Source organism: Pseudoliparis swirei, chromosome 18 (genome assembly GCF_029220125.1).
Source record: "Pseudoliparis swirei isolate HS2019 ecotype Mariana Trench chromosome 18, NWPU_hadal_v1, whole genome shotgun sequence".
NCBI lineage: Eukaryota > Metazoa > Chordata > Actinopteri > Perciformes > Liparidae > Pseudoliparis > Pseudoliparis swirei.
In genome coordinates this window covers 24,004,846-24,029,323 of record NC_079405.1, presented here as the reverse complement: position 1 = coordinate 24,029,323, position 24,478 = coordinate 24,004,846, and the positions used below count along the sequence as shown (strand labels likewise).

The window sequence follows — 24,478 nt, the reverse complement described above, 5'->3', positions numbered from 1 at the left end:
TATATTTATTGAACCAAAACCAAATTTATACCCAAATGGGAATGTTACACATTATGAGGTGTGACACATGTTCACTGCTGAGATGCAGATAACACTTGGCATCTGTCACACCTTCTCTCCTCCGGGGGCTTGTGATGTTTCAGCATGATTGCATCTCATCCATATGTGAGCAGTTTAGTGCTATATGTTTGTATATATATTAGGGCTGGGCAACGATTACAATTTTTAATCGCGATTAATCGCATGATCTCCCTGATTAATCGCGATTAATCGAGATTAATCGCATTTGTATACGCAAAATCCAATAATTCATTCAAAAGTAGTGTATAGCGCACTTCTATTTTAAATCTTCTGCCATATGAATGAAAGTGCCATAACATTTGTTGTCCCTGTTAGAGTGAGACACCAGAAAACACTTTCAGTGCAGTTTGTCAATTCCTAGAACTTGACACTTATTTTAAATGTTCTGCCATATGAACTAAAGTGCCATAAAATCTGTCAGGACATTGTCAAATGTACTGTTATGCAGAGACACTGTGACAGAACGCTGGAGACTGAAGCAGGGACATGATCAAAGGCAGTCGTCTCGCAGCAGCGATCATCTCTGGTGCTCTATCTGCTCAGTGTGGTGACTTTATTTGTCACATTCCACTGCTGTGCAACTTCAGTAAAGTGTCCCGCGCACGTTTCAGCATCATGTGTCTCCTCTGTTTTCATCAGTCAGGGCATGTGAATGCAGCGCCCACTTCTCATCAATATAATGCACAGTCACTCCGAGGTCATTGTGGTTACAGAGTGATGTCCAGTAGGGTGACCAGATTTGAGTTTGTGAAAAAGAGGACACTTCGTCTGGGGGCTGAGATTAAACATCTCTCTTGTTCTGCCTGTTTTGTGATATACATGCCTAAAAGGTGCCTAATATTTCTAGACTGAAATAATATCGGCATTATAATTATTATAACTATGAGGATTTTTTAGTTGCCTATTTTGTGGAGCCACCTCAGGACTTTGTGCCCTACGCACAGCGCGTAGTGCATAATGGGAGCGGCGACGCTGGTTGTAGTGTATAGCATGCCGCACAAACAACAATGAACTAGTGGAGGCGGCAAGGTGCTCCGTGTTGCCAGATTGGAGATGGTGAAGTATCGTACCAAAGGCTCAAAATGGTTGTATTTGGAGGATAATTATCGTGTATCTGGCAACCCTGAGATCGGTCGACCAATGACTGTCCTCTCTACAGTCAGAGCTCACGTAAGAAGGGAGATACCATTTCCAAAACTTGTCAGGGGTAAATACGAGTTTATGAAAACCCAGAGAAAAACAAATATCCGACGAAGCAAAATCCCGGACGTTTTTGGAATCCCTGCCGGACGCATTTTTTAGGGCTCAAAAGCAGGACATGTCTGGGGAAAACTGGACGTCTGGTCACCCGATGTCCAGTCGTCCCCAGTGAGAGCAACAGGGTGCACGTTGTGAAGCTGTCGCTTTGCAGTCCTCTCCTTTTCATCCAGCTCGTGTATTCTCCGTGTGATGTGTGTCTTGAGGGCGTCTCATACCTGCCGTCATTTGTTCAGATTCTTTTCCCCCCACAAATACTCTGACTTTATGATGTTATGTCCATTGTTTTGTCGTCTGCATTGTTTATAGTCCTCTAGGTGTTTTGTCTATGTATTGTCTTTTGTCTAAAAAAATTATTATAAAAAATAAATAAATTAAAAAAACATGCGTTAATGCGCGATAAAATAATTGTCGGCGTTAATTAAGTGCTGCGTTAACGCAAGATTAACGCGTTAACGTGCCCAGCCCTAATATATATATAAACCAGTTATGTATGAACCACTTTTATAAATAAAATATGTATGCACTGTATATATATATATATTAAAAAGTATATATATAAACAATAAAGCTCGGTGCTGGAATAAAGTCGCTGTCACTGTTTTTTTGTGTCTGTGTGTGTGTGTGGGGGGGGGGCGCTTTAACCCGGTCACAACGTGGGGAAGTTGCTCGCGGTTTTTCCCGCGTTGCCATGGCGTTTTTGTAAAAACCTATTGACTGCGATAGGGTCCCTTCTTTTCTTTTGAGTGTCATTGTGGTGGAGGAGGAGGAGGAGGAGGAGGAGGAGGAGGAAGAAACCGCTATTACTTTTTTTCTCCTTCTCCAGGCGCAGGGGTGTGCGCGCGCGTGCGAGTGTGTGCGCGCGTGTGTGTGAGCGCGCGCGCGTGTGTGAAGCGATAGTAGCATCCAAAGGGGCGGAGGGAGGTACTCTGGTTCAGACAGTGCGAGGCAGAGCGGCGATACGCGCACGGTGAAACCTCCCTCTCTCCTCTCCTCTCCGCCCCCTCTTCCAGCGGCGGTGGAGACGATTCAACTTTCTCCTCGGCCGCGCCACGACAGGAGTTGCACCTGAAGGTGAGTTTTTTTCGCCAATTATGTTGTTGTTATTGTTGTTGGGGTTTTTTTATATCAGGAGGAAATAAAAAAAGAGTCTATTTGACATTTCCCCTCCCTCTTTTGAGTGGTGTTAGTTCTGTGGCACTTGTTACAAATTGACCGCGGAGCAAGTGGGTTGCTGGGATTTGAGCACCTGTGCGGACCGTGGCGGCGGTCTCACCTCCGCGTGGCGGGCGGTTACAAAACTCCAATTAATTCATATGTATAAAAAAAAAAAGAGGAGAAGGTGGGATGGGAGAGATTTAATCACGACTGCTGCTGTGGTAACGTCTTCACGAGTGGAATAAATAATACTCAACTCACCAGTGATGAGCCGGTGGAGGGTTAACCTAGCTTCACCAGGTTTACACACCTTGCAGGGCAGAAACCCCCTTTTCCACAGGAGAAAAACAAATGTCATGAAGCTTTTAAGCGGGTTTAAACTACTTCAGGTGATGAGTCTGAGTTGAAATCACTCCGAGAGGATTTGTGTGTGTGTGTGGTCCTTATATATTCTGACTGCCTGTGATGCCTGATAATAAATCCCCTGGCTGGAGATTCCTCTTATTTATCACCTCTCAGCCCCATGACACGTGTCCATGATCTCAGTCTGCTTATTCACCGGCTCTCGTGATGGACACAGAGCTGAATCACAACCTCGTCATCCAGATTTCTTATTGTTTCATGTACAAACTGCATGGTGCCATTACAGCAGATTTGTAATTTGACTGTGAAATAGTAAAGTGGCGTGTCATGTGGCAACGTTTTTTCTTCTTCTTTTTTTTTACTCTTAATAAATATTTTTTTTCTTCTGTGATCTCATTTGACAAAGAACTAAAAATCAATTTTTGAGGCAAAACATACCGAACACAGACTACATCCTCTTTCTTGAACCCTTCTCCACGCGGACATTACATTGCTCTTCATGAGTCGTTACTGTGGCATAACTGTGAAGAGTGCCGGACTCCAGATCAGAATGAGAATGAGTACGATTTTAAAAAATAAAAATAAAACTCCATAGGGATATTCCAATCTGAATGTTCAGCAGTGTGGTGGTTACCTCCTAAGCTTTGGTCATTGACGGCAGGTAATAGTTGTGAATCGGACTTGTGCACTGAAACGTGTTGCATTTTGACACACAGTGATTCCCTCCCATATGAATATTTACAATGTATGTAAATTTATGCTGCAAATTCAAATGTTTCCTCAGCATTGTTGTGTAGTGTCTTATTATAGAATATGCCTCTGAGAGGAATCCCAGGAAACAAGAGACATGTTTCATCATTTCACGTATTCTAACAGTTTTATTCCTTTTGATGCTTTTTTTGTTTGTATGGCTCACAACAATATCGGCTTGGCCTATATTGTCTGTAGCACAGAACCCCCCCACCCCACACTCCTAATATAATTTAGCAGTGCTGCTACGCCTAATACTGATCCCGCTGCCGCTTATTGTGAAACACAAAGACCTTCTGAAGGTCAGACTGGCATTCGTGATTGCGATCGTCTCGGGCTGCCTCGCTTTCATTCCCGCCAGGCCGACATGCGAGTACCTTATCCGGATGTTCACTTTCGGGATTATCCCCCCACATCAGGTAGGTTGGCCGAATTCCATTTGTAGGCCAGAGACAAGAGCCCCTAATGGTCCTTGTCATCACACGTGGTCCCCAGCCGCTCTGCATTCAAGGCAGTGGCGCTTTGTGCCCAGAAGTAGGTCGAATGCTTCTCACCAAACAATTTGAGCAAGAGCCAGTAATTAGACAAGCAAAGTGTCGAACCATCTCCCTGCTGGTCCACGTCTCTCCCCCCTACCCACCCACACACACTCTCGACCGCTTAATATGCAGCACCGACCTGACGCATTTCATGGACCGTTTTCAGCCTTTTTTTAATCGTTTAGATGACAAAATACTGGAAACAGAACATCCTTTGTCGCCGCGGTCCGACTCGTTCGCTGCCTCGTTTTTCCGCCGCCAACAAATGTCCGACTCGTATGTGCAGAGACACCCGGTCGCAGCAACTGTGAATATTCCGTGACGTCGATTGTATTTACATAACCCAAGATCAAAAGATTGCCCCCCAGCGGTTTTACAATCTGAACAGCTTACGACACCTTCTGTCCTAAGACTTGGTTGGGATGGGAGAAATCTCAGGAAGAGGAACAAGTCGGACGGACGGACATGCGACACATGTTGTTTGTACGGAATAGATAGATCGGCATCGTTTAACCCTCCTGTTACCTTTCGGGTCAATTTGACCCCATTCAATGTTTAATGTCGGTGTTCCTTGGGGTCAATTTGACCCCAGGCTGTTTTTCACTGTCAAACATATAAGAAATATCAACTTTTTTATATATTTAAAGGGCTATTTAGGTAGTCAACAAACAAACATAAAGTACCTCACACTTAAACTTGGGAAACAATATTAATTCTAATAATTTTCTGGAGGTTTTAATTGCTGGGGTCAAATTGACCCCGAGGGTAAAATATGTGAGTAAATGTAAAGGTAACAGGAGGGTTAAGTGTCAAGAGGATGAACAGATCGGAACAAATAGAAAGAATGATGTTCCGGGAGGATGTTGGGCAACTTCAGACACACCTGAGCCCAAACGATCTCCTCTCCAGCAGGGCGAGCGAGTTTGGATTTAAAGGCGTCAACGGAGTCCGAGTGTCTGACATCAAGAGGTTATTCCCGAGGAAGGGGGCACGATCGAAAAAAAAGCCACGCGGTGCACTGTGTGCGACCGGTGTTGTGTCGCGTTGTGAGTCTGTATGCGAGTCATCATGGAATTAATAATCAGTGTCGACTGTAGCAGGAATTACCACCGACGTGGTTGTGGGTGTTTTGCCAGGTGTTTACATATTTCTGTTTGTGGTGTAGCAGGCCTGCTGCCGCTACCCGTGGGTTTCCCCCACCAGCACCAAGGATCCGCCAGGCACCAAGTGAAGCAACTTTTTGCTTTATTTACACACACACAACAATACCAAACAAAAAAAAACATGCTCCTCCTCCTCTCCTCCCTCCAGCTCTGCTTTTATTTATACAAAGCAGCATCGGCTGCTGACTGATTGCCACTCAGTCAGAGCAGCTGACTGATTGTCAACCAGCCAGCAGCCGAGGCCAGATTGGGGACAGCTGCCACAGTGGTCATAAGCGTGCAGGATGCAGTCACAGCCTCGACAGGTGTGTTGAGATCAAAATAAACGTTTGAGTTCAAAGAGCGGGGAGTCTTAATCGGGTGGCGAGCTTCGCCTCTGAAAATGAAGCCAGTGCGAAAGTGCCTGTCTGAGTGGGTCGAGAACCCTTTGAAAAAATGACTCCACTTCTCACTTGATTTATTACCTCCAGTGAACATTGTAAACATGAGTGTATGCTCTCAATCACTAGTTTTCAAATTTTCTTCAAGATGTTCATTTTTGTAAGTTTAGGGGCGTGGCTACTTTGTGATTGACAGATCCGTCACAGTTATTTTTTTTGTTGAAGTTCACGATTGTTAATTGTGACATTTTGGTCACCTAAAAGTGTCTTGTCCGGCGTTGCACTTAGCTCCGTCCCCTCTCGCGTCGCTGCTGGTTCCACAAGACGGCGACAAGCCACCCGACACCGGACCGGCATCTCGCGTGGATAAGGAGTGACGGGAAGCTGCGAGACTTTCAGCGCGGGCAGACTCGATCACCTCGACGCGTGATGGAGAACATCTCTGCTCTCACCTCGACGAGTTCTTCTGGTCCGTCTCCTACACGAGCGTCTCAAATTGTCAACGTGTTCAGACCTGTTCATGCAGATTCTGCATTTGCCTTTTCGACAGATATGTTTGCGTGTGTGTGTACGTGAGCGAGGTAAAGGGTTTCGAGAGTGAAAAGGAGAAAGGGGAGAAACACAGAGAGCCCCATTCTTTGTGCCGGCGCCCTGTACACCTGGGCTTTGACAGTGCAGACTGAAAGATTTGTATCAAAATTCGGCATTCGCCCCCCCCCCGTTCCGATAGATCCCGACTGCGAATTCATGTGTGCATCGAAACCGCCTCCCCAAAGTTCTCAGGTGTCTCATCGGTGCACCGACTGCAGTCGATACGTCTCTCCGTGAGCGTCGGCAAAGCAATTTTAGACTTTAATTCAGTCCGTCAGATGGAATCTGCAGTATCAGATGGCTATTAGAGATGATAAAAGAGCAGTCGCAACAACAGCGGGCGGTTTGCGAACCGCCGCGTCGGGCTGAGCGTCTACTTAAGCGTCCGTGTTATCATCCCCCGTCGAGTAAAATATATATAAATTGTCCTCGCAGCTGTGCAAACCGGTCCACGGATTATAAAGTCTCAACCCGAAACTGTGATTATCCCAAACATTGCCCCGATGGAAGGCCGAGACGAGATGTTGAGAAGCGCGTGGGCGGGCCCTAAATGGGGCGCATCTCGGGCTCCGGCGCGACACGCAATCACGGCGCCGCCGGCAGAGTCGAGAGCGCCGCGGCGCCCGCTTTACCCGAGCCCTCCTCTTTCATGTTCATCGACCGGGGAAGGCTCGCTCGCCGCCGATGTGTTTGGCGACATGAAATATTCATATCCTCTGCTGCTCTCTGGCAGCGCCGCATATTTCTCTTTTTACAGATTTTGTATTTATTTTTATGACACCTGCGAGCGACCGGCTCAGAGGGAGGGATGGATGGAGGAGTGTCGGAAAAAACGGTTCCCCGGCATGCGGGGGGAAGGCGATGCAAAGATAAGGGGTGCTTGTCGTCGGAATCGAGGTCTATTACTTATTTAACGGCCCGCTGCATCATCGCGGGGGGGGGGGGGGGCACCGGGTGAACGTGATCAATGGGTAATTAATCTGCGCGCTTAATACCGAAGGACAAACCTGCGGTGAGGTCAGCGTTATCTCATACCTTCAGTGCTTCATCTCTGAGCAGGAGGGGGGGGGGGGGCAGAGGTCAGCATCCCACTCTGGTGATGTGTCACGCACTGAAGGTATGGATCGGCACGCAGTTGCCCTCGGGGCATTTTTTATTTATTGCCATTGGCCTCCAGCTTCAGGCGTTTCATGTCTTACATGCCATCATTCAGAAGTGACCGCGTTAACCCACGTGCAGCTTCCACTTGTTATTACCCCTTTTCTCCAGGCTCCCCCCCCTCCCGGGAGTATTTCTTCCTCTTTTGAATTCAGTGCAAAGACGATGCTGTGTTTCGGCCTGTTAGAATTGTAATTTCTTTTTAAATGTTGAATTAATCAGCTTGGATTATGCTCACATGACAGGCATAACCGTTAAAGAGAAGCAACACGACGGCGCTTTACGAGGAACATTCTAATCCCGCTGTGCATTTGCTGTCGGCTTCAAAAAGCCATTTTCCAATCATGTCGTCCCCTTTCTTGCACGCCCCGCTCCGATTTACAAAGCTGCCGTGGAATCCAAAAAAGTAGAATCAAAACCCCTGGTGAAAAGGGCAACACAACCATAAGATTCTCCAAGGAACAACAAACATGACACCTCCCGCCTCAAAGAGTAAGAAGTTATTGCCCTCAAGTCACTGGGAAACGGGGCTGATTTCCATTTCTATTGCGGGGGGCTCAATTTGGGATAACTCATGCATGCAGAGGTAAGGCGAACAAAGGCCGCAGGAATAAAAGTGACAAACGTAGAGACTGGAACAGAGGAGCGCGGTATCATTGGCTTTTTGTCCCGTGAAGGGTATTGTGTGTGGACGCTTGTAAAAGGGTGCAAGCGGGACCCCCCCCCTGGGACAGGCAAGCCAAGGGCATCGGGGATGAAGGAGGACACAAGTGACAGGCAGAGGGGACACAGAGGACGAACCGGGACAGACGTGAACTCTCGTACTACGATGCTGTCCAGCTCATTTGATGGAATGGTCTATCTCGGTTTCCCAGAGCCCCAAATTGTCCCAAACTAAAGTTGGTTGCATCATAAAGCGGGAAAAAAACCTCAAATCCAGGAATATTTTGTAATTTTCCATTTTCCATTACTTTCATTTTTTTTTTAGCTTTTTCTTTGGACCCTGTTTTATCTATGTATAGATATTTAGCGGCTGCTTTGTTTGTATTTGAGAAATGTTGCCTATTCAAAAATATATATATTAAAAATAGATACTGTAGGAAAGCAGCCACACTAGCTTTAAGCTAAACAATAACAGTGCTCATCAGTAGCTGTACACACTGGTGCTCCAAAACATGGCTGTGGAGCTCAATACGGAAGCTTTTCTGTCAATTTCATTTCATAATAATTGATAAATATAGCAACTTCTAATCAAACTGTCAGTTTCATTCTATAAATATCGACTTCTGGTTAAGCCACGCCCACTTCCCATTTAAACCCCAGCCCATTGCGAGTTTGATGTACGATACCGATAGATTATTCAGTTGGTAGATACCGACAGATACTGACACAGATAATGGTGTCCTTGCTCATTCTGAGACTGCAGCATTCGTTATGTATTCGGTCATAAAGCGAAATATTGGACAAGTGAAACTGTTCATATGACGAAAAAGAATCCTCAAAATTAATTCAATGTATCCTAAGGGGAAGGGGGCATGAAGGCCTGCGCCTCATTTGAGGGCAGTCGAGACTTTTCATCCCCCAAATATCGACCTCAAAGTGCTATTATGGGACATAATGGGATATACGTTTTACTATTTTGTTTCCCATGCCAAAATGTCTGTCGTGAAAAGGGGTCCATAAAAGTCCTGAAGCTCCCTCCGTCATTCACACAACACCATACATTTGCTTTGAATATCCAGAATGTGATGTGGTGCCTCGCAAACGTGTACTTGGCCTATTTTTTATTATTATGTTGATCGGTCTCGAAGTAGCAATAAGTGTCAGTGTGACAGGGTCTGCAGTGAGGGCCAGCAGTCCTCCACGTCCAGAGGCTCCCCCCCTCCCCCCCATCTGGCCGGTCCTGTAAGTGGACCGCTGGGAGCCCCCGAGCCAGCGTAGCGCCACGCGCGTCGATCCGGTGCGGACGCAGTGAGCCCGTTTACCGGCCCCCCCCCCCCCCTCAAATGGAAGATTAGAGAGCAGATCAAGCTTGATTAGAGTCGTGAAACAAAGAGGACCTGCTGCTGAGTGGTCAATTTTCAAAGTGGGCTAACACACGAGCGAGGACCATAATCCCCCCCGTTTTGCTCGCCCTCCATATCCCGTCGCAGCTGTCGCGTCGATTCACTTTGCGCCAAAGTTGTCATTTGGTCCGGATCCTATCTGGTGCGGATCAACACAAGGAGACACGAGATGGTACAGACCTTTTTATTCCCAATGTAAAATCCTGAGAAGAGAGAGATTGGTCCTCAAGCCATGTTCATTGTCGTGTTTTTCTGCGGGGACATAGCGGCCCTTTTGTTTGTCTTTGAACTTGATTCATTTCCTCCATAACTACAACTTTCAGCAGTTTCTAATGTTGCGAGAGCTGGTGGAGGTCTTTTTTGCAGTCCCCCTTTAGGGCCCTCTGCAGACAGCCAGAGCTCAGTGTGTCTATTTCTTAATTTGCTCACCCACAGATCCAGCAAATGTTGAGCGAGAGAATCTTGCCAAGCTGGTACGAATCCAAATTAATTCATCGGCTTGGGGGGAGCCCCACTCTGCATGTGTGACCCGCAGACCACCAGCTATGAACCATACACCTTCTTGTCCTCATTATTTTTACAGCTTCAGATTTTCTTTATGTGTGTGTGTGTGTGGGGGGGGTTTAGAAACCGAGACTTCTTGCAGAGCACGTTTTTATGGCCTCGTATTCGGTTCGCAAAAGATTTTAATCTCGTAACATTTTATCTCGGGTTTACGGTGAGCGGAGTTCAAAGAAACGAGAGCAGTCGGCGGCTCTCATTCCGGTTCGGGTCGAGCCGCAATGACGCCGAGGCGTACAGGAAATAGCCGGGTGCTAAATTATTGAGCATTTTAGTCACAAATTGACTCATTGGAACGCTCGAGAGGGAAGTGGTCGGGTTAAATGCCACTTTAATTGCGTTAGCTAATCAGTGTAATGCAGGCGTTCCTGAACACCACTACTCGAGTAAGGCTAATTCGGAGTCGAGTGCTCATTACGACAAGCCAACCGCTATAATTGGAATTATTCTCCTTTTTGGGGGGAAAAAAAGAGCGAGCGAACACTGTTTGGTGTGGACTATTACTCGCGTGCCTTTTGTTTTGTTTGAACCCCCGTCCTCTTTTATGTCGTAGGAAATAGATGGCAATGGTAGAAATTGTTTCGCCTACCCAAAGAGTCTTTTGAGCTTCTTGAAAAGTCTACGACCGTGTTTCTTTCCTGCGAAAAAAAATAAACAGCTGCAGGCTATTTCTATCTGCCGTGATCCCAAGTGAGAAAACAACTGTATAATGTCTGAGCGTCGCATGAACAGAGCAGGCGAGACAAAGAAAGAGCGTCTGTCTGTAAATAATCTCACACGGGGAACTTAAGAAAATTGCACAGCGTAGGGAGAAAGTCTCACAACGGGAGGAAAATAAATGATGATGACATTGTTTCCGTCACAGAGGCAATGCGTGATTAACTGGCAAATGCTAATTTACATTGTTGGAGGAATGGCAGATATGTCGCGAGAGAAGAAACGTACGTTTATTCCAGATTTAACGTGCTGAGAAGAGGAGCAAATACTTTAGGAGTACAACAAAATAAATAGATAGATAGTGCCTCGCAGCTCCGTAATACATTAATCAATATAGAATCATTAGTTGTGTTACTCTTCCTTCCAAATAGTTTATAGGCAGACTGACTTATTATATTATTTTACGCGAAAGAAAAAGACGGACTATGACGTATTCCTCGAGTTCCCTGGCAAGAATCCGCTCATCGGTCCGAGCCAGAATGGTTTGAGCTCCGTCGAAAACTCTGGAGCGTGCGCGCGAACAAACCACGCAGCGCTTCAGTGCCAGAGCTTTGCCAATTTGAAATGGCTTAGAGGCTTGAAGCGCCGGCTTTGAGAAACAAACAAAATAAGATCAACGGAGGTGATCCGAGCGAAATCCTACTTTGATATCCCCGTGGCTTCGGCGTGGAAATGCCCCCATCAGTCTTCCCGTGACACGCAACACAGGTTTTATTTGGGGGGGGTGGCGCGGGTCTCTGGATGGATGACCCTGCTGACCCTTCCGGTTGCCTGGAGGCGTCGCGTGTCATCTTCCCGGCGAGGATGTCAGGGCGGCGTTCCAACTTTTTTGCCGGCGCCGCTCCTTGAGACGAGCGTTAGTCGGCGCCGCGTTGTCTCGAACATTGACATTTACATTTAAATTGACTTTAGGCTGTCGTGATTCATTAAAGAGAAAGGAAAGGGGGGGGAGCGGCAGAGTTCTGTCGGGGAGGCTTTGCCTCTAATTCTTTTGCATCTGCTAAACGGCTGATAACAGGAGTGCGGTTATTACTTCGGTGGAAATTGTCGTCCCAACTTTGTTTATCGGAGTGCGCCGCAGTCTCACAAAGTCTCTCAAATTCTGTCAAAAACTGCGTATTTAAATTGTAGTCAGTCGTGTGTGGTGGCTTTTTTGTCGCGAATTAATCGGGAGTTGAGGAGAAACAAGTGTTTCTTCCCGTTGGAGTAGAAGTGCAGAACGGTGTTTCGATGAACTTCTGAACGTTTAACACGAACAGCGGGGGGGGGGGGGAAACGAGGTTGAGATCCCGCCGCACTCTACAGCGTGGGGCTCTTGAACTGTAATGCAGACAGATTTGTGGAGCTCTTTAAAAAATGGGCCTCAATATCCCCCGTGGCTCCCGTGTCACCAGAAAATATCGCGGGGGAATAACACCCGTTTCACATACGTTTTCACTTTTAGAAATACACATTAATCTGGAACCTTCGAGTCATGTCGGTGTCACCTCCTGTGATTTATCCACCGAGCGCAGAACAGTGAAACAAGAGACTGCCGGGTCACCGGGGGGGGGCTGCTGCCTGGTGCTCACGGGATGACAGTTTGACACGGGATGTTTGCAGAGATCACCCCAGAAAGCACGTCTATAATAGATACCATTAGCCTTGAGGTCTGTCAGTTACCTGACAGCTGATGAATTCACAGGTGGGACTACTCCACCGCCCCCACCCCTCTCCCCCTTCTGGCACAGATAACAAATTCATACCTCCCGTTTCCTAAACCATTTTACACCTCGGTAATCCCTTCTTCCAACAACCGTTTGGCCCAGCTGAGGCACAGTCGGCGCCCCGCGTCGTGGATTTGCGATGACCCTTTTTCTTCTCCGGGCGGTAAATGGGGTGAAGATACAAGATACACGCCCGTCCACAAGCCTCTTCCCTCCCCCCACCCCCCAGGGTGCGTTGCGTGTTCTCGTCTTCGTGTTAAACTGGTGCCGCCTGCACAGGCAGGGGTGAGGCTCTGCCGTGTAGTTTAGCTCACCTGCTGTCAAAACATTTGGATGATGTCTCCCCCCCCACCCTTTGGTCCTTCTCCTGTTCGCAGATGAAACCAGAGGTCCAGATGGCTTCGCTTCCTCCTGCGGTTCAGTGGAAGAGGTGTGGAGAGTTTGAAGGTTACGGGGTAGCGGGTCTTCCCTCCGTTGTTCCACGTCGAATTGTCCTTACTGACACACAGAGGCCTGGTTAATACTTCACGCCCCCCCTCCCCATCCCTTTAAAAATATATAATTCACCACCTGCAGTTTTTAGCCGGGGTCGAAAGTGTGCCATAAGCGCGGCTATTAACCCCGTGCATTGTGCCTCTCTTATGAAAGCCAGGCCTCTGGCAGACACGTCTCCTCTTCATGAAAGAACAGACCGCATTCCTCCCGAAGAAGCTGCATGCTCGTGCTTTACAACAGTGGACGTTTCTCTTCTCTTCCCCTTCACGCGACCCTCGTTTCTCATCCCAGTTCAGTCCAAAGCCGCCCCTCTTCTGGTTCTGGTTTAAGCCGCCTCGGTTCGCGGAGTCGGCAAACAGCCTTCATCTCATTCGCTACACGACCCAGAGTGGAAGGAACTATTCAAAAAGAGCGGAAAACATTGAGTGCTTGCGTGCGGCGGTGTGTGGGTGCGTGTGGGAGTGCGTCATAACTTCACAAAGAGAGATTGATGCTCAGTTTGTAAGTTGACAAAAGGCATGTTGCCATGGATTTTTTGATCCGTTGCTTTGGGGGAAGTACGTCAGGGATGATGTTGTCACTCTTTAACACAGCATGTGGGAGACAACAGAAACATCTGCACTAATACATTTTGAAAATGTCCGTGCAACGTATTTGAATAATATATGATTTATTAAATTGATCTGTAGTTGATGAGGTACAGGCGAAACCACGCATAGTGTTCTTGGTTACAGTGATGGACCGCCTATGTTAGTGGTCCTCAAGCTGTGGGGTGCGCCCCTCTAGTGGGGCGCAGTGGTACTACAGGTGGAAATGCAGAAAGACATTTTATTGAGATCTTCACATAAAAACACAAGTTCAAAGTACACGTACATAAAACACAAGTCATAATGAATACATGATGAAATGCGTGTACCTTTGTGTACATGTTTACGTTACGCCGTTGACAGGTTACACTTGCACGACGGCCAATATTCTTGGCGACTCGCTGATCCTTGGCATTTTGCCAAATGCCAATTTTTCGCGAGATTGGCTTTTCCGCTGTTGCCCTTCAAAACAAGAGCTCAACATTAAGCATGAATTGAGAGTGGCCGTATCAAGCCCGTTTTAATAGATTTGGAGTAGGATCATTGAGCCACAACTTGACAAACACACATCTCCACTCATTTTGTTTTGCACAGGTTGCACGTTATTGTTTTGCAAATGTATGCAGTGTAAAACTCTTTATTGACAAATACTTGAACTTGTGGGTTGCACTGATTGTTATTATCTTGAACAGATATTCAGTGCAAAACAGATTAATTGCAGCCACAATAAGCTCTTTTTTTGCCAGTGTGCTTTTTTGCACATATATACTTTGCATTGGCACATTTAGTGTGCTTTTAAAGTGATTGCAATTTTCATTATTCTATTATTTGAAAAAGCACAGATGAAAGAGTCAGTTATTTCAATAAAAAGTCAGCATAGACCATTTTGTTGGCCCGGTGGGGCATGAACAATTTTCTTCCTCCAAAGTGGGGCGCGACGGGAAAAATGTGTGAACCACTGGCTTATGTGAATCAAAGGACAACATCTTTCTCATACAGATGCTGTTTGAATAGTTTGTAGCCCGCTTAAAGTGCTCATTTAGAGTCTTTTCATACGTGACAACATATATCCTACCTAAAGCTGGCGATGGGGTGCACATTGAAGTAAGTCCTCCCAGTAAAGCTCCATCAAGAAAGCTGTTTGTTGTCCTTCAACCACAAAGGTTTGCAGTTGGATTTCCCGCCACCTACCTCCCACTTCTGATGGTGGTGAAGCTATGATTTGAATTAAAAAAGATACAGCATACAATATTAATCTCCTAGGTCTGGATCCTCCGACATCACGGGCAAAGCTCAGCTGATGTGGTGCCTCAGAGTGATGGGTACTCATCGTCCGTATCGACACCGTCCTTCACACTGAACACATCTGTTGCGCCTGCATTGCCAGTGGAGTCACGTCTGTCCGTCTCCTGTTCTGTGGATTGCCTGCCAATACTGGCGAAGCCGACCATAAGCATAGCTCAGGTGTGTGTGTGTGTGGGGGGGGGGGGGGATCCCATTATTATGCTCACACTCAAAAAGACCCCACGCCGGCTCCAACGGGAACCAGAGGGGGATTTGTTTTGCTCGATAACTGGTGAAAATGCTATTCAATTGGCTTTTCTTCCCCCCCCCCCATGCACGCAAGCATGCACACACACACACACACACACACACACACACACTGTCTGATTTATAAGTCTGCATGTCTCCAGTTTCCTGCTGCAGGAGGTGAAGCCATCAGACGGATGGCATAGATTTGCTTTCTCTGTCACCCTCAGTAAACAGTACCCAGTTAGAAGCCCGGGGTTGGCAACCGTGGTTCTGCTGCTTTGATTCCCGTCAAGATGCTCCTCCTTCGCACTGTTTGTTGGTGGAACAAGGGGATAGGAGGTGAGGACTTAGACAGTGTAAAACATTCACACGAGAGAGAGAGAGAAACAAAACGACACTCCCAGGTTCGTTCAAAGCTGCACGTGCTTCATCGCACCAAAGCAATATTTTCTCGCGCCATTCCGGGTTCCTGTCGTGACCCAGTAAACGCCGCAAGAGGGATGTCTTCAGAAGCGCACCCTTTCGGAGAATCCGTCCCCGTCTGACCAGCGGCGAGGCGCTCCGGCGCCCACAATGCACAGCGCAGCAAGTCCACAGCCATCATCATTAGGAGCTGGGGCTGTGGACACTAATGGCTGTCCCCCAGTTTCCTGCCGCCTCGGCACATTCGGAAGGCAAAGGAGACTCGAGGGGGGGGGGGGAGGGGGCGAACATGTGAATTAATTCGAGAGCGAGGAATTTTCACGGTTTCCCTGTCGCCCGCTTTAGAGCAGGAAGCGGGACGCGGAGAACCTTTTTGTGGCGAGAGGAACCGCCACAAGTGCCTTTCCGCGGCGACGTCCCCTTTTTCAACCGCCCTCCAAATGATGCAAAGAGACTAATTGGAGAGTTTGGTCCTCGTTTATCTTCATAGAAAGGCCCGGGAAAAGATGGCGTCTGTTTACTCGTTTCAATATTGGGGCAAAACAGTGGCGGCAGTGTTAAATAGATGGGGGGGGAGGGGGATGGTAACATGTACTGTATGTGCTTTAGATGTGCTATCTCTGGGCTCTTAATTGCATTTTAAGTGATATCAAATAGCCATATGAGCACCATCCCCGCATTAAAAGACGGGGGGGGGGGGGGGGCAGTCACTGTCTGCATGCAGGATTTCAGAAAAATGAAGATCTATCGCCTCTAAGTGTTAAATGCAATATTTGGAAATCAATAGAGGGTCACGACGAGGCACATACATCAAGTTTGTTTATTTCTCCCGTCACGCTGAGAAGCGTTTCGCTGCCATCTTTTTTCCAATTACATGCAAAGGCGGACAGAGTCCAAACCCCCTTTCTTCCTGTTGGGACTGTAGTGTGCCGTATGGATTTTTTTCCCAGCCACCCAAATGAACTCTTTACTGGAGGGCCTGCAGTCATGGTGGGGAGCCTTTCCCCTGGTTTTGGGCCCAATCATTAACTTCTCCAAATGTACACTTTACAAATCAATAGGCTTCCACAGTAATCGCACCCCCGCACGCCCCCTGAGAGCGTGCTGTACATTCAGTGCGTAACACACTGGGGGTAGAATTAGACCAGCGTGGCTCCGGAACAGGCCATTTAAGTTGACGTCGTGGCAGAAACGGCACATTTCGTTTTAGCCGAAGAGGAAAGCAGAAAGGAGGAACTTGGGTTTCTGCTCGGTTCGTCTGGATCTGTCAGGATTCCTCTCCAGACAATGCATGCTGTATATTTGATTGACGAATCCAATGTGATCCTGGCAAATAGGGCGTCATCGATGATGATGATGATGATGATGATGATTAGCCCGATGGCTGCGCTCTGTCCTACCTGGTGCCCGATCAATACCCCATAGTGCAGGAGATCGATCCCCCATGACGAGCGGCGACTCGGACCAAAACCGGACTTCTCGGGGCCAGTGCAGATAAAGAATTGCCCCAATGGTAATATATCAGCTGATATTTCTTTCGTTTTAATGATCAAAGAGACGTGATAATAAAAATGGTATTTCAGAGCTGAAGAATGAGCTCATTCTTTTTGTTCTCATCTGTAATATGCTGCCAACACGTATGGTGATAACAATCTGTCTTCGTTAAGCCAATATGCACCAATGGCATCAGCCCGCTGCCGTATCAGCACGGCTGTACATTTGTGGTTTTAATCTCACTGGCTTTGATTCGGGACCAGTGAAGGTAATCTCATTAGTCTTTATGGAAATGGAAAAACCAAAATCGCATAATTGACTACAGTCACTTTTCCAAGGTAGTTAATTTGTGGTTTAATCTCTTTTAAATGTCCTTGGACCAACATGTCCTCTTGATCGTGTTGTTGTTCACAAATGCAGCCTCAAAAAAACGGTTGCCAAGATACAGATTAGATGTGTTTTTTGGACAAGCTTGGAATTCTTATGAGGGTATAGAAATAAGCACAAGAGGTTGTTCCACAGGAGTCTTTAATCCCTTTATAACAACTCCGTACCCTCTTTCTATCAAGTGACCACACTTTATCTTAAATCTCAGAAATGATTCTTTTTCATGTTAGTAAAATATATATCGCATATCATCCCAACGTGAAAAAACGTCTCCATAACTACATGCATTAGCGTGGGTGTACCCTTTCTGGTTGGAGCTGCTGTTCCTCGTTGCACTTGCATTTCGATCAATCGTGTTCTTCAATAACCTCATTTTGGATCGGCAGCTGAGCGCTCAGGGACCGCAGACAAGTGGTGGTGGAGAATCAAAGCCGTCTATTGTGTGTGCGCGCGTGTTGCTGAGATGCAGTGTGCCGACCATTGTTCATCATTAGGCAGGGCCGAGGAATATGCATTATGGATGATGTAGTCCTTCTAAATGTAACACACTAACTGTACGAGGCTTTTGAGACGAAAGGCAGAATGGATGCCAGACAGTGACGAGCCCGCCTCGGACTGACCACAGATCCCGCTGCGACAACAGCGCGAGGTCGAATCAGAGATCAATCGGAGCGTTTCGTTAATCAGGGTTCGTACGGTCATGGAAAACCTGGAAAAGTCATGGAATTTTAAAATGCTCATTTCCAGGCCTGGAAAAGTCATGGAAATTTGTTATAATCACATGTTCATTTATGCCGAGTTTGAAATAATAAATATGTTTTTTTAACCCTTGTGTTGCCTTCGGGTCATTTTGACCCGATTCAATATTTAAAGAAAGAAAAAAAATATAAAGCCGTGTACGCTCTCAATACGCAACATCTTCGACATTTTTCATGTTTATACCGAGATTTCAGTTTAGTCATGGACATTTAGTTTAAAGTCATGTAAAAGTCCAGGGAATCCATTGGTCAAAATGTGTAAGAACCCTGGTTAATAAAGCGGCCAGTCTGCATGCTTCTAGCCTCCGAAAAAGGCTAAAAAAAGTGCAATCCACGAAGCACTTTTGTCTTTGAGACACTTCACGTCTGCAGGTATGTGGAAAAAAGAGGCTAAAAGATATGTTTATGATTTGGGTATGTTGTCTATTTTGTCCTCTGCCATGGGAAAGGTCAAACATGAAGCTCCATATTGACTTGTGCCGTTTGATCCAAACCCACATTCACTCACATTTAGCATGCAGTATTTGTATCTGTAGCCCTCGTTTCAAACACACTTTGACAGGCATCAAAAACACATCGCTGGTTCATGAAACTATGGAATGAAGTTTCAAACTTTGGAAAAAAAGGTGGATTTGTTCGGTAGCAAACCTTTGATCATTTATTCATTTGCCGACAGGCAAATCATTATAAGAGAAGAAAACTTCAAATGTTTCCTCGGAAAAAGGTCTGCCGCTGAAAGTTCCCCTCCATGTTTCCCCAACTCCAATATGTCCAAAACAGAGCAAATCCTAAACCTCCCTTTAATAGAGTCTTTCAGGGAGGCACAGGAAGAGGAACAAATGGTCCCATTCAGTCGCGTCCAAAATGCTAATGCCTTCGGCTCTTAACACGTTTATAAGAGTTCCCATGTCACGACATGGCATGGTCCGCCGTGGCTGGGGGCCGGGGGTTGAGGGGGGGAATGCAGGAAAAAAGCCAGACACAAAACAGAACATGAGAATTATGACAAGAGTGCTGGTTTTCTGGGTAACGGGGCGTATGAATCCCCTTTTTTTTTGCCTTGTGCAAGATGCACGCAAAGCATGACATGTCACACTGGAGATTTCTTCTTCTTCTTTTCTCCACGATGGTTTCGGTGCCGAACACGGAACCTCGACATTTCAAATATCTTTTAGAAGTTGCAGGCATTGTGTGGTCGTGTTACCGCAACATAGCCCACCTATCAGTGCACTTATAGATTGTGTGGAGTGGAGGAGGAGGATGAGGGAGGGGAGGGGGGTGTTGGGGAGGAGAAGGCAATGAAGAGACCCGTCTCTGGAACGGTTGACCATTCCAGTGGGTCATATTGAATTCCAGTAACTATGTGCTCCCCCCCATATGTAAATGGTGGCAACACAAGGCTCTGTATTGGAGAAACTTTTTTTTTTGCAAGCAAATAAACGAAGGGCAGGCAGGGCTTAGCGATTGGTCGGGGAAAATAATTACTCCTTATCTGTACGGGGTGCCGGGAGGAAGGCAGTCGGCAGAGCCGGGCTCCAGCCTCCGGGCCCCTTTTTGGATTGATTGTGTCAAACTGCTCAAAAGATATTTTCCTCGGCGGAATTCCGCTTCAATACGTCTTCTAATGAGCTCGATGCGAGCCGCATTTTCAAACGGACAAGTGTTGAGGGACAGACGTCGGATCGACATTATTAGATAGATAGATATATACTTTATTAATCCCCAAGGGGAAATTTGTCGTGACAGTAGCAGCAAAACACAAGAATAAAAAAAAACACAAAATATAAGAAACAGGGATGAAAGATATAGAAGTATACAAGTAAAATAAAAGTAAAATACTGAAGGGTTCAGAGGGAGACTACGCTCTCGCCAGTCCTATTAAAGGAAACCACTTGATAAACATTAGTGTACATGGACTTTCCAAGGCGTGGACATCAGTGACAAGCTGCCTATCATGCCACTTGTTTTATTAAACGGGAGTGAACTACTCTTTCCCTCGAGCAATGTCACCGTTGGAACATTTAAGCCGTTCAAACACCTTTAATCATCACGTGGCGGCCAACGCGTCGACTTCTGTGCTTCGTATACCTTTTACGTTCGTTCAGTCGCGGCATTGTTTACAGCCCAATTACTAATCTGAGATGTGAGAATGGAGTTAAACAAATACATGAACGCGGATCAATAAAGAATTATCAAAAAAGAAAATACAAAGCTAAATCGCCGATAAGCGATGAGTTCTGAGATTGACTATGAACGGAAACGCAGAGATCTTGTCGCCTACATATCCTGCAATCATATGCAGATATCTGTTTACAGAGAGTGCCGGTGTATTGATTAAAAACATTTTGGAACTAGAATGGGCACTCGGTAGAGCGCATACTTTCGCATATCACAAGATTGGGCGTTGAATTATGAAAATGTTGGCATTAGTTGCATGCCAATTGGATAAAGATTGACCGTGCTATGGTAAAAAGAAGATTTTGACCTTTTCATGACCTTGACCGTTGACCCGATTGATCCCAAAATCTAATCAAATGGTCCCCGGATAATAACCAATCATCCCACCAAATTTCATGCGATTCGATTTAAAACTTTTTTTGTAATGCGAGGAACACGCATACAAATAAATAAATAAATACACGGCGATTAAAACATAACCTTCCGCATTTTCAATGCGAATGTAAAAATGGCACTGGTGTTAAAAAATTGTAATTGGAACCCTGGTTTGTATAGTTTTGTATTCCACATTTTTAAGTCAGTATTCTAGTATAATGTCCAGTGAGCCACGAGTGCATGTTTACCATCATGTCTATCGGCTGCTCTTCAAAGCGATCCTGTACACCGGTTTAGTCAAATATTTAGGCGTTCTGCCAAGAACTGGTAGACTTCCATTGTGCCGTGACAAAAAAAAAAATGAATCGCGTTCCGTCGCTTCGTCGATGCAGCATCCTTTCTGATGACCCGCCTTTGTTGTCATTGTCCCACAGTTCTTTCCTCGGATAATACAGGGAGTACACTGCGTCTGCACCGTGACATCATTAACACTGCCTTTAATCTGTTGACGTGTGCATCTAAAGGCAGAATTAGATCGAGGTTGCCGGCACTTTTTCGCCACTCTTTGTGCCGTTTGCCTTCGGACGGCCTGTCGCGGGGGGGGGGGGGGGGGGGGGCTCGAAATGGCGCGTGTTCAATCGTTCGCTTAACCCGATTATTCAGCCCCCCGCATGGAGCCGCTGGGGGGGGTTCAGCCGCGCATCCGGGACGCCCAATCGGTCAACCTGTTCCCGGGAATGCAGTCCAGACCTCGAGAGCAAATCTATAACACGCCACTTATTGAAGTAATACGCATGACTGCAGTCCTTTCTTTTTCCAAGGCCGTACGTACTGATAGCACGCCAACACTAATGATCTCCATCTCCATTTCCATTTCCCTTGCCTCACCCTTGCCTGTTGGAGGTTCAATTCCCCCCCCCGTTAAAGCAAATTAGATTTCATCCCACTCAATGCAGATGCCAAGCCGCAGCACTTGAACGTGTACTCAGGAGCCGAGGCCGGCGGCGGCCTCCTCGGGCCCTAACCACTCGATGCCTCTTGAGATCTGAGCTCCCTCTTTGCTCATTTGACATGTAGAGCTTTCTCGCCGCCGGTTACCTCTCGACCTCAACCCTGTATGCCGAGTACAGCACCGGTTGTTGGACATGTTGCGTGTTTCGCGCTCTGGTTTTTTTGCCTCTGCAGCTTGTTTCCGTCTTCTCAGAAAAAAAATGTCCGGAACAAAAAAAACCCGAATGTTTAAAAATGACAAAGAGAGCCGCGGCCAAGGTCGCTCATGACTCATAATCCGGACACAGAGGAGGGCATTGATTGGTCTACAGATGGGCGATATAATCGTCTGCTCTGGAGCTCAATGCACTGTGCTGTGTTTAGTTATTGAGATTTGTCTGAAAAAAAAGCGGTATGTTAATGCGTTTGTTTGATTTCATACCGAGGAAAACGACTTTCTCAAATGTTCTGGGCTTTTTCCAGTTTTATTGAAAAAACCTAAACGATCTGGGAGTGTATGTGTATTGAATATTACACGAGCGGCTGCTTCTCCTCTGACTTTTAGCACAACAAACATCCGACCTCCACCCACACACGGGCAACACAAAGCTATATTCTGTCTTCAGGCGGAGCTTTTGATGTTTTGCTCGACAAAGGCATCGGCTCCAAAAGACCCTTTCACTGCATTTTTTTCCCCCTGCTGATGCCCCCATGTGTCCTTTCAAGTGGTGAAAAGATAACTTTCTGGGTGTGCCCCGAGTTTCAGTCTGAAGCAGGCGTTTGTTTTCACGCATCCTTTCATCCTTTCGCTCCTCGCCATCGAGCCTCTCGGTTTGGCTCCGCTTCCTGTCGTAATGGCTTGATATTGCCTTGATGTTTCTAGATGCCGGCGTGATCCGTGTGGTTACATTTCCTGCTTCATAATTCGGGCCACAGTTCAGCGTGGAAACGGTGAAATGATAATTGGCCTTTTGAATAGTACACCCAGAGAGAACGGTGTCTGTTGAGCCGCAAGCCACCGGGTGCGTGTTGCCTCATGCTCATCCAGAAATGTCTCAGGTACCCTGTAATTTATGAAGTGAATAATTTATATTGGCTTGGAATTATTATTTTTTTCTTTCCTGGATCATATACGGCATAAAAATATAACGAGACACCGATAAGCACAATCCATCAAGCGGGGCCACAAGGGATTATTTGCATGGTATGCAGACTTCTCAATGTACTTTTTGGAATTGTGCCTGTGGGCTGTACCGACACCTGCCGTGTGCTAATTGGCTATCGAGACAGCCTGCGGGAAACACTCGGGCTACACGTTTCCCGCCGCGGCGCATCCCATCGGCAAAATGAAGACGATGACTACGACGACGACGACAAAGTCCGTGGCGTTTTTGGGGCGGCAGGTTCTCCTAACTGGACATCTTTTGAAAGCAAGTAATGGAGAAGCAAGGATTCCCTCATTGTCGCTTGACAATGATGCAAGCACACACACACACACACACACATGGACAGATACACACACACACACATGGACAGACACACACTCAAACACACACATGGACAGACACACACACACACACACACACATGGACAGACACACACACACACATGGACAGACACACACTCAAACACACACATGGACAGACACACAATCAAACACATATACACATGACAGACACACACACACACATGGACAGACACACACACAGACACATGGACAGACACACACTCAAACACACACACACACACATGGACAGACACACACACAGACACAGACACACACACACACATACACACATGGACAGACACACACACAGACACATGTACAGACACACACACAGATATACACACACGGACAGACACACAGATATACACACACACACTCAAACGCACACATACACATGTACAGACACACACACAGATACACACACACACATGGACAGACACACAGATACACACACTCAAACACACATGGACAGACACACACACAGACACACACACACTCAAACACACACATGGACAGACACACACACAGACACACAGATACACACACACTCAAACACACACAGACACATGGACAGACACACACACAGACACACACACACTCAAACACACACAGACACATGTACAGACACACACACAGATACACACACACACATGGACAGACACACAGATACACACACACATGGACAGACACACACACAGATACACACACAGATACACACACACACACATGGACAGACACACAGATACACACACACATGGACAGACACACACACAGATACACACACATGTACAGACACACACACACATACACACCTCAAAAAAGACACACACACACACAGCGGACGCTTCGCCCTCAAGACCCCCCCCCCTCCCCTCCCACACACACATTTTAATTTGTCTCAAATATTGGTCTGCCTCCTCATCTCTCGCTGTGCGTCCATGCGCGACGGAACCCACCGACATTTTCCACCGCAGGATTAACTGTGTAGCGCGACGGGCTGCTCTGCCTCTCTGCCTCAGTGCACCTAAAGGGGCTGACCTCGAGGTGTGTGTGTGTGTGTGTGCGTAAAGAGGTGGCCAGCAGGACGCTCCTTAAAAGGCTATTAGATCCTCACTGCTTATCATGAGTGGGCGTGCAACCAAATCATCCACCCTGCTCTCCCCCGTCACAGGACTACAGGCGGAAAGAAGCGTGTGTTCCGGGAATAATTAATCCTACTTGTTGGCATAATAATATTCAGGAGAACACGTTGCTAGGCGCC

General features: G+C 46.7%; 1 protein-coding gene across 2 annotated transcripts in view; it reads left to right on the top strand.

Moving 5' to 3' along the window:
• Nucleotides 1-2,349: 2,349 nt before the first annotated feature.
• Nucleotides 2,350-24,478, top strand: part of chl1b (cell adhesion molecule L1-like b) — a 66,558-nt gene continuing 44,429 nt past the window's right edge. Inside the window, exon 1 of one of the 2 annotated variants that reach the window (XM_056437609.1) lies at nt 2,350-2,412. The gene's annotated coding sequence lies outside the window, so the exon portion shown is untranslated. The remainder of the gene's footprint in view (nt 2,413-24,478) is intronic. The other variant, XM_056437608.1, reaches the window with a different exon arrangement.